The following is a 10,614-nucleotide window of genomic DNA, read 5'->3' on the forward strand; positions in this document are numbered from 1 at the left end:
CCCTGAAGGTGATGGTATTATGAAGTGGGGCCTTTGGAAGGTAATTAGGTCATGAGGGTGGAGTCCCCATGAATGGGAGTAGTGCCCTTACAGAAGAGACTCTTGTCCTTCCCACCATGTGAGGACTTAGTGAAAAGATGATTGTCTATGATCCAGGAAGTCAGCTCTCACCAGACACTAAATTTGTTGATGCCTTGATCTTGGACTTTGCAGCCTCCAGAACTATGAAAAATAATGCATAATATTTTTGTTATAGCAAAACACCCTCCTAAGATTCCAATTGAGGACCTGTGGTGTCCACTGTGACCCTTTCCTCCTGGTGAGTCTTTTGAGACTCCAAAATCTTAGCTGTACTTTCACAGACGTTCTGCTTAGTTTCTTAATATCCTGTGCAGGCAGCATCGGAATTTGGGAAAACAGGTCAAGTGTCAGGCTCGATTTTCCACCCACTCTTCTCACTGGCAACCCAGACTCCTAAGAATCCAACTTTTCTCTCCAGTTCCCAAAACTGCCAAAAATTCTGTTGCCTTCTTGGCCTCTTGGTGACCTCCTGCCCACATCCACAGCCTGGCCTTTGGCTTCTTGCCCAGTGCTCAGAGTAGGCAAATGCTATCTTACCAGAGGAAAAAATCAGTTGCAGAATGCCAACTCTCCTAAGTTTCTTTCTTCTCCATAATCTTGTTGTTCAAGGATGAGTTTCCCCAGAAGTTCCTCTCGCCTTCAGGCAGATATTGTTTTGTGTACTTTATGCAGCTTTTGTAAACATCCACGGAGAGAGCGCTGGCCTTCATCTTGGTTGAAGGTGGCAGTCCTAACATATGTTCATGATAGATGTTTTTGTATTCCTTAGTTATTCCATGAAGATTAACAACAATATAAACAGTTTAGCCAAGCAATTTACCTATTCTATAAACCACATGGCTGATTTTATGGATGATTTGTCATTTGCAAGTAAATCTGTACTTTAATTAATTTAGTTTAGCATGTTGTTACCTTAACATATTTGAACATCTCATGTGTAAAGACTTGTGAATTTTCAAATGAATTTTCAAATTAATAATCTGGTGATCATAATCACCATATTTGTTTAGTATTTAGTATATGAATTTCAACTAACCAGTAGAGATACTATGAAAATATGATTTTATTTTTTTGTAAGTCAACTTAATTTCCGTCTTGGGCTTCCATTTTACTTGGGTGGCAGAAACTTAGTCTTGGTTAATTTGTGGATTTCCCTAAGATTGTGTTTAAGTAAGAAGGGACTTATGTAGTACCAAAGCATCAGGGTTGGGAGGGATCTAATGCTTAATGTCATCTGTCCAGGATGTATCCAGGGACATAAGAATAATCCAGTCTCCCCATTCAGTAGTCCAGCCTGGCATTTCTTAACCATCACTCTTATTTATAAGGCCCCTTTAGATCTGCTGTGTTTCTCCATTTACCTTTTTTTTTTTCATTCTTGAATATGCGAGAAACTCTCTGGTGCTCCTGAGCCAGTCTAGTGGAATGAGATTGTCCTAGCTGTCTAGACACTGTACCTGTTTGTTTGTTTGTTTTTTCCCTATAGGGCTTTCTGCCTCCCTGGAGTTAAGTTCTGACTCTTTTGGATCAGTCTCCCAATTTCAAGGCAAAGGTAGAGGGATGATTCACAATGCTTTTCCCCAATATTTTGTTTTTACTATGCATCCTTTCAATTTTCCTAAACACTTACATTTTTGGAACTCAAAATCCAGCAATAGTTTGCTCTCTGTTGTCCCATGTATTCCCTGGAGCAATGATAACAGATTAACCTAGCTGGAAAGGGGACAATGAAATACTGGTGAGAAAAGCAAAGCACAGTATTGGTTACTATTTAAAAAAAAATGATTGTACTACATTCATTCAATAAACCCTTAATTATTGAGCTCCTAACGTATGCCAGGCAAAATGCTGGACACTAGACTGTAATGATGAATGAGATACAGTCCTCAGTTCAACTGCCTCCAGAGCCAACGGGAGACACACACAGACAAGAAAGAGACAGTTTCAAGATTTCTGGTGAAATACGGCAGAGTAAACACACATTTACTCATCCTCCCACCTCAAATTTTATAAAAGTAACAGTATGGGGTTTTCTGTTGTTTGTTTGTTTGGCACAAACCTATAAAGGCAAAGAGAGAGAGAGAGAGATACTTATAAGTAGAGGATATGGCAGCAATGGAATGTTGGAAACTAGAAAGCAGATGAACTAGTGGCAAAACTGAATTAACAATTAAAACTCAGGAAAGCTGAGAAGGCTGATTGAACTACAGGAGCTCAGAAAGATTTAGAAATACCAGAATAGGGGTACAGATGGTGTTGACAGTGGGAGGGCTAGTTGCAGGTCTGTAAGAGAAATGAATTGTCAGCCAAATTTCTACTTTCCAGGTGAGAAAGTGGTTGAGTCCACTAGGGGAGGCTAACTAAACAAACAAACAAACAAACAAACAAAAAATGACACAAACAAAAACAATAAAACAACCTAGCCAGAGCACCCTACAGGGATGTGTACCTGCCTATTCCAATCAGGTTATTTTCTTTCTTTAGTTTTAGTTGTGAGCAGACAGCCAAGGATTACCAGGCAATTAAGGAAAGCCTATGCCACGACCAATAGAATCAAATCAAGCTAACATGTGAAGAAAATAGAGATTATGTATGGAGCAGAAGAAAACTTTAAAAACAAACTTTATAGTTCATATCCACATGTGGTAGAAAGAGATATCGCATCTGGACAAAATGAGAAGGGCTCTAGAATGAAACTTCAGAAAACAAAAATTGCCCTTTGAATTTAAATAGAAAATTTTGGAAGAAAGTTTGGGAGATACATTTCTGGAAGAGACCATCTTCCAGAAAATCAATCAAAAATAAAGAAATGGAAAATGGAAGAGAAAAGGAAAAGATTGGCGATCAGGAGGCCCAACACTCTAATAAACAGGAGTTCTAGAGAGAGCGAATACAAAAGATGGGGTAGGGTACTTTTGAAGAAATAATGAAGAAGATTCCCTGAATAGATGGTATGAGTTTGTAGCCTGACAGAGCTCCCTTATGCCCTACATAATGCGTGCCATGACATAACTCACACTGAAGCATGCTATTGCAACATTCCAGAACTTTGGAGATAAAGAAAAGATCCTACAAATTCTTGGGGATTAAAAACATACAAAAGATCCAGAATCAGAAAAGCACCAGATTTTTCACCTACCCCATGAAAAGCTAGAAGTCAGTGGAGTAATCCTTTCGAAATTCAGATGGAAAATTGTTCTAGATCTTGATTTCTGTTCTGCCAAATTTTCTAACAAGTGTGAAGACAGAATAAAGACATTTTATTCAGGCATGTTTTAAGACTTTTTACCTCCTTAAGATATTTGTAAATGACTTATCTGATAAAGTGCTAAGAATCAAAATCTTTAAAGAATTTGTCAAACTCAGCACCCAAAAAACAAACAAAAAAAATCTAGTCAGGAAATGGGTAGAAGGCATGAACAGATATCTCTCCAAAGAAGACATACAAATGGCCAACAGACACATGAAAAAATGCTCCACATCACTGGGCATCAGGGAAATACAAGTCAAAACCACAATGAGACACCACCTCACACTAGTCAGAATGGCTAAAATTAACAACATAGGAGAAACAATAGGTATTGGCGAGGATGCAGAGGAAGGGGAACACTTTTATGCTATTGGTGGGAAAGCAAACAGGTGCAGCGGCTCTGGAAAACAGTGTGGAGGTTTATCAAAAAGTTAAATATATATATATAAAAAGTTAAATATAGAACTACCTGATGATCCAGCAATTAATTGCACTACTAGGTCTTTATCCAAAGGATACAAACATAGTGATTTCAAGGGGCACATGCACCCAACCTTTACAACAGCAATGTCTGCAATAGCTAAAATATGGAAAGAGTCCAGATGTCCATGATGGATGAATAGACAAAGAAGATATGGTATATATATATATACAATGGAATATTACTCAGCCATCAAGAATAATGAAATCTTGCCATTTGAGATGATGTGGATAGAACTAGAGAGTGTTATGCTAAACAAAGTAAGTCAGAGAAAGACAAATACCATATGATTTCACTTATATGTGGTATTTGAGAAACAAAACGGATGAACATAAGAGAAGGGGAGGAAAATAAGATGTAAATAGAAGGAGAAAAACCATAAGAGAGTCTTAATTACAGGAAACAAACAGGATTGCTGGAGGGGAAGGGGGTGGAGGGATGGGGTAACTGAGTGATGGGCATTAAGGAGGGCATGTGATGTTATGAGCACTGGGTGATACGTGCAACTCATGAATCACTAAATTCTACCGCTGTACTTAATAATGCAGTATATATAACTTAAATTGAATTTAAAGACAAAAGAAAAACAATATTATCTCCTTTTCAGGAAAATACTGGAGAATGTGTTCCACAAAACAAGGAAAGAAACCAAGAAGAAGATACAGGATCCAGGAAACAAGACCTGAACCAGGAATGAGGCAAAGGGATGTCCAGGTAGGTTGACCAATTGTTCCAATTTGTCTAGACCTGAGGAAGGGGTGTGCGAGATGTGGGATTTTCAGCTTTAAAACTGGGCCAGTCTCGGAAATTAGGATGAGTTAGGTTATCCTACATCTAGGGTAACAGTGAGGAGAAGTCTCAGGCAGGGGGCTGGCAGCAGATATAGAACAACTGGACCAGACAGGATGGAAAGCTTGCTTTGGAAGGGTTGTCTGGAGGGGTGCCTGGGTGGCTCAGTGTGAATGTTTGTCTTTGGCTCAGATTGTGATCCCAGGATCCTGGATTGAGTCCCGCATCAGGCTCCCTGCAGGGAGCCTGCTTCTCCCTTTGCCTATGTCTCTGCCTCTCTCTGTGTCTCTCATGAATAAATAAATAAAATCTTTTAAAAAATAGAAAGGTTGCCTATAAAATACATCCAGGGGAAAACACATACATTCAGACTTAACATACGTGTGTGTCTGTATTTTCTGGTGAATTTGCATGTATTAAATATTAAAGAAATTCCTCTTTTGGGAGGAATTTAAAGATAATTAAAGGCACACAGGCAATGATACCAATGAGGGTAGTGGAAACAATAGGGAAAACAAAAAACTACAGATGAAAGAAAGCGAAATTGGGACATTAACATGGCTCTTCAATGAATTATATTTACATAATTGTGCTAATGTAAACACTAAATATTGCTCTGCCTAGAAGTTCTATCTATTGTACTAGTGGAGAAAGAGTGAGCAAGAGAGAGAGTGTGTGAAGAAAGTTCATAAATCATTGTCTTCAATGCTATGGAGTCAATAGGTCCTATAAAAAAGCACATGTTTAAAAACATGGAGACTAATTCTAGAAAAAAAATAGTTAAAAGAGTTGAAAAAATCTACTTTTGAAAAATGGAACTTAATAGTAGGAGCAAGTAAGGGGAGAGACTTAAATTTTAAACATATTAAAAAACTTGACTTATAGAATTATGAACATGAATGTCTTTGAAAGAATATTTTTAAAAGTAGTTATACTTAACAGCTTATATTTTAACTTCATTTGTATAATTGTCATTCAGTTTTTAATTTTAATGCAATCAAATGGGTTAGTTTTTCTTTTTTTTTAAGATTTTATTTATTTATTTGATACAGAAAGAGAGAGTGTGCACAAGCAGGGGGAGCAGCAAGCAGAAGGGGAGCGAGAAGCAGGCTTCCCCATCTCAGAGGGGAGCACATGGTGGGGCTCCATCCCAGGACCCTGGGATCATGGCCTGCTCTGATGCCAGAGGCTTAACTGAGTGAGCCACCCACATGCCCAGGTTAGTTTGTCTTTTATGATTTGTTTTTTGATGTCTTAATTCCTTCATGACTATGATACCAAAACATAAGGTACAGTGAAAGAATTGTTGGAGTACATGTATTAAATTTGAAACATACCAAGAAATACGAGTAATGCTATATATTGTTTTTTTTTTAAGATTTTATTTATTTATTCATGAGAATACACAGAGAGGAGAGAGAGAGAGGCAGAGGGAGAAGCAGGCTCCATGCAGGGAGCCTGACGTGGGACTCGATCCCGGGTCTCCAGGATCACGCCCTGGGCTGTAGACGGCGCTAAACCGCTGAGCCACCGGGGCTGCCCTATATATTGTTTTTGATTAAAAACACAAATAACTAAGATATATAAGCAGGGAATCACAATGGCAGTACTATTCTGTGTCTAACATTTTAATGTTGGGATCCCTGGGTGGCGCAGTGGTTTGGCGCCTGCCTTTGGCCCAGGGCATGATCCTGGAGACCCGGGATCGAATCCCACATCAGGCTCCCGGTGCATGGAGCCTGCTTCTCCCTCTGCCTCTCTCTCTCTCTCTCTGTGTGTGTGTGACTATCATAAATAAATAAAAATTAAAAAAAAAAAAGAAGGCAATAAATAAAATATGTGTAATGAACGAGGTGTTAATTGTAACAAGGTTTTAATTGGTAACAAAGTATCACTTTAAGTTTTTCTATAGTTTGAGATATTTCACAGTTAAAAAGAAAATCAACAGGCAGCCACAATATACAGATATACTTTATCTGTATATATTTATGTAAAGTATATATTTATGCAATACATATATATATTTATGTAAAATATACTGTATCTGTATATACAGATACAATATACTTTACCATAGCCCAAGGTACTTGGTACTAGGGCGCCCAGAGAAAGGCACCTAACCCAGATTAGGGGTGTTGGTTAGGAGAGACTTCACAGAGCCAGGGCATCCAAGCTACCACCATTTAGGGAAACACTGACAGCGCTGGAGGTGAGGGGCTGCAGGTAGAGCTGTATTTCCCTAAGAAATTAAGGGGCATTTGGGATATGCGTGTTGGGCAAAAAAAAAAAGACCCTACAAACCATGTTCCCGAGGTAAGTGTGAATCGTAAAGGGTGTTGAGCAGCAAGGCCAAAGGGAATCCCAGGAGACCTGGTGAAGAACCTGGTGTCTGTATTTAATTGGTAGAAGCTCGAATTCTATACAAAATTGTCCCAACCTCCTACCCCCGCAACGATGCCTTCTGCCTCACTGAGCCTATAGTTTGTGCCTTTTCTGCCTTGTCTTTCTAGGTGCGAGCACAGTGCCCTGGCTCCTAACTGCTCTCCCTGATGTCAGGTGCAGGCTGCTGGGCTTCTCCGGTCTGGGCTAAGTGTGTCAAATGCTCCCTTTTCTGTTCCAACGGCGGCTCCCATGTGTCCCTCTGCAGTCGCAGTTCACAACTGTGAAGGATTTGTCAGTGTGTTTTTCCCTTTTAGTCTCCTTTCTGTGCCAGCACCCGTCCTCCTCTGCACGTGTGCGATTCCTGGACGCTGAGTCACGCTCGGGGCAGCCGGCCAGGGCCTGGACTCCTTTGCTGAGCCCTGCTCCCTGGGCCTTCCTGCTGTGCGGAGGGTCCCCTGCCTGTGTGTGCTGAGCAGGGCAGGCTCAGAAGTGAGAATTGCATGCTTTTCTACCCAAGTCCGGCTCGAGAGAGGAATGGGCTTGTGGTAAGAATCAGTGTGTATTTATCATGGCTCTGGAGGCTTGGGGTTTATTTTCCTCAAAGGTAGCTTTCTGAAATATTTGGAAATATTTGCTTAGTTTCACTTGTGTGATGTGGAGGCTCTTTCAATTTGGTGTCCCGAATCCCCTGTTTACACCTTCTAAAGCAGAAGTTATCTTTCTAGTGGGGAAACATAATTCAGTTTTGATATTAGGCAATATTTTTAAATGCTGTCTTTTTTAGAATGAGCTAAAATTTACATAAAGTGAAATGAATATAGGTAAATCCTAAATCACGGGTTTTGATAACTATATACTCCTATGTGGTTGTCACCCAAATCAAGTAAAGAATGTTTCCATTGCTCCCAGAAAATTCTCCTGTTCCTTCTATTAGTCAACTTTACCCCTATAAGAACTGCTCTTTTTCTTTTTTAAGATTTTATTTATTATTCATGAGATACACACACACACACACACACACACACACACACACACACACACACACAGAGGCAGAGACATCTGCCTTCTCCCTCCGGGAGGGAGGGAGAAGCAGACTTCCTTTGGGGAGCCTGATTCCATTCTTGATCCTGGGACCCTTATCCCAAGAGCCTGGGATCACAACCTGAGCCCAAGGCAGGTGCTCAACCACTGAGCCACCCAGGCATCCCGGCTCTCGGTTTCTATCACTATAGCCTAGTTTTCATGTTGCTGAACTTCATGCAAGTGGAATCCGAGAGAATGTATATTTTTGTGTCTTATTTCTTTTATTCAACATGTTTTTGAGATTATTCCACGTTGTGACCTTTTCTATTGCTGAATACCATCCCAATACATGAGTATTCCATTTATTTATCTATTCTCATTTTGATGATGATTGTTCCTACACACTAAATTTTAAAATAAATAAACTGTTTAAGTTTAGAACTTTCCTTTATAGTGGAGAGTTTTCTTTATGAAATCAAAATTACATTCCTAACTGATTATCTAGAAAATTGGAATTAGATTCTCTGTTCGTATTCTGTAGACTTTGATTCTTTGAAAGATAGAAATTGGAATGTAAAGGAAAATGTGTTTTGGTGGGTCCCTCAGTTTCCATTCTGAATCTTTAAAGCCACATTAAATAATAATAGAACTTTGAACTCTTCCTTTGTGTATTACTGTATGAATATCGAGCAGCTAATTCACCCAAACGCATTTTTAGAGAAGGGAGGATCAGAGGGAGAAGGAGAGAGAGAATCATCAGCAGGCTCCACACTCAGCACTAGCCGCCCCCCCCCCCCCCCAACGAGGTCCTGGATCTCACAACTTTGAGATCATGACCTGAGCTGAAATCTGTTGGACACGTAACTGACTGAACTACCCAGGCAACTCAAACACATTTTTTAAACACAATCATTTTTACTGTGTTTCCAAATCAAAGTGCAGAAATAAAACAATTCATAGACATCATTCAAAAGCAAGAGCTTGAGTTAGAGACTGAGCCCCTAAACTTGGAACTTGGATCTAGAACTTCATTCATGTTGACCTCTGTAGCTAAACTATTTGAATTAGTCATCTGTTGCTCTGTAACAGAATCCCCAGACTTGGTGGCTTAAAACAGAAAATATTTTTTTTAATTTTGTCATTTCTGTGGGTCAGAAATTTAGGAGCTGGTTAGCTGAGTAGAGGTGGCTCAGGGTCTCGCATGAGGTTACTGTCAAGAAATCAGAATGTATGATGAAGAGGAATCTTAAGAAAGAAAAATGAGAGAAAAGATGCTTATGATGGGTCTTGAAGGAGGAATAGGAGCTCACCCCTGAACTAAGAGAAATGTACGGGAAGGAAGGTAGAGGCAGGCAGGGGAGATAAAAATGCAAAACCAGGAACCTTTAAATAGTTTATTAGCAAGAAAGCAGCCAGTGGGAGTAAATCTGGTAGAAAAGTTCAAGAAAGTCATTATATATGTTGTTAAAGAATTCTGACTATTGGGGCACTTGGGTGGTTCAGTGGTTGAGCATCTGCCTTTGGCTCAGGTCCTGATCCCAGAGTCCTGGGATGGAGTCGTGAATCAGGCTCCTCTTCCCGCAGGGAGCCTGCTTCTCCCTCTGCCTATATCTCTGCCTCCCTCTCTGTGTCTCTCATGAAAAAAGGAAATAAAATCTTAAAAAAAAATTCTGACTATTTTCCGTAAGCAATTTGGATCTGCTGAAAATCTATTGATTTGCATTTAGAAGGTAAATTAGAGGAGAAAGTAAGAGGCTAATGGAAGACTATTGTAATACGAGGTGGGGAGAGGGAGCCAATATAAGACAAGGAGAGCTGTTATTAGAATCTGCTCCTTCATAGGTGATGGTGGATGGGGTTGGTGAGGGACGTGAAGGATGTAGAAGTACTGCTAGAGTTGTGCATGAATGATTAACACTGATGTCTTTAACCAGGGCAGGGAATGTGAAAGAAAGAGTTAATCTTAGAGGCAAAATGATGAGTTAGGTTTGGACATGTTGGCTTTGAGTTAGCCATAGGACATCCTTGTTGAAATATGAGTAACAGACAGGTAGACAAATGAGTCTAGAGTTCATTTGGTGATTTAGATATGTAGTTGGCAATGGGCAGGCTTGCTGCAGGCTGAGTGACATGGAAACAAATGGAACATGGAGCTATAGCTCAGCAAGAAATCCCTCACATAGATCTGTGCTTCTCAACTGGGACAATTTTGCCCCACAGGGGACATTTGCCAATGTTGGGAGTTATTTTTATTTGTCACGATGTGTGTGTGGGAGGTGCTACTGACAAATAGTGGGTAGAGTCTGGAGATGCTGCCCAACACCCTACAATGCACAGGACAGCTCTGTTTGTCCCCTACAACCAATAATTATCCAGCCCAAAAGGTCAATTGTGCCATGGTTGACTCAGAGGAGCACGTGACTCTTGATCTTGGGCTTGTGAGTTCAAGCCCCATGTTAGTTGTAGAGATTACTAGAAAATAAATAAACAAATGAATAAATAAATAAACAAACTTTAAAAAAATAATGGCCATGGTTGAGAAACCCTGATTTACAAAAATAATCTCTTCTAGGAAATTCTCTACCAGATCATGTGATTATGGTGCGGG

The 10,614-nt window shown here is 39.9% G+C and overlaps 1 long non-coding RNA gene across 1 annotated transcript; it reads left to right on the forward strand.

Moving 5' to 3' along the window:
* The first annotated feature begins 1,565 nt into the window (after window positions 1-1,565).
* LOC140611733 (uncharacterized) lies at window positions 1,566-8,662 on the forward strand. Its single transcript, XR_012012875.1, has 4 exons — window positions 1,566-1,633; window positions 4,420-4,526; window positions 5,654-5,820; window positions 7,112-8,662. It is a non-coding gene; the product is annotated as an uncharacterized lncRNA (long non-coding RNA).
* Window positions 8,663-10,614: the final 1,952 nt, after the last annotated feature.

The sequence above is a fragment of the Canis lupus genome, chromosome 20, assembly GCF_048164855.1.
Source record: "Canis lupus baileyi chromosome 20, mCanLup2.hap1, whole genome shotgun sequence".
Taxonomy (NCBI): domain Eukaryota; kingdom Metazoa; phylum Chordata; class Mammalia; order Carnivora; family Canidae; genus Canis; species Canis lupus.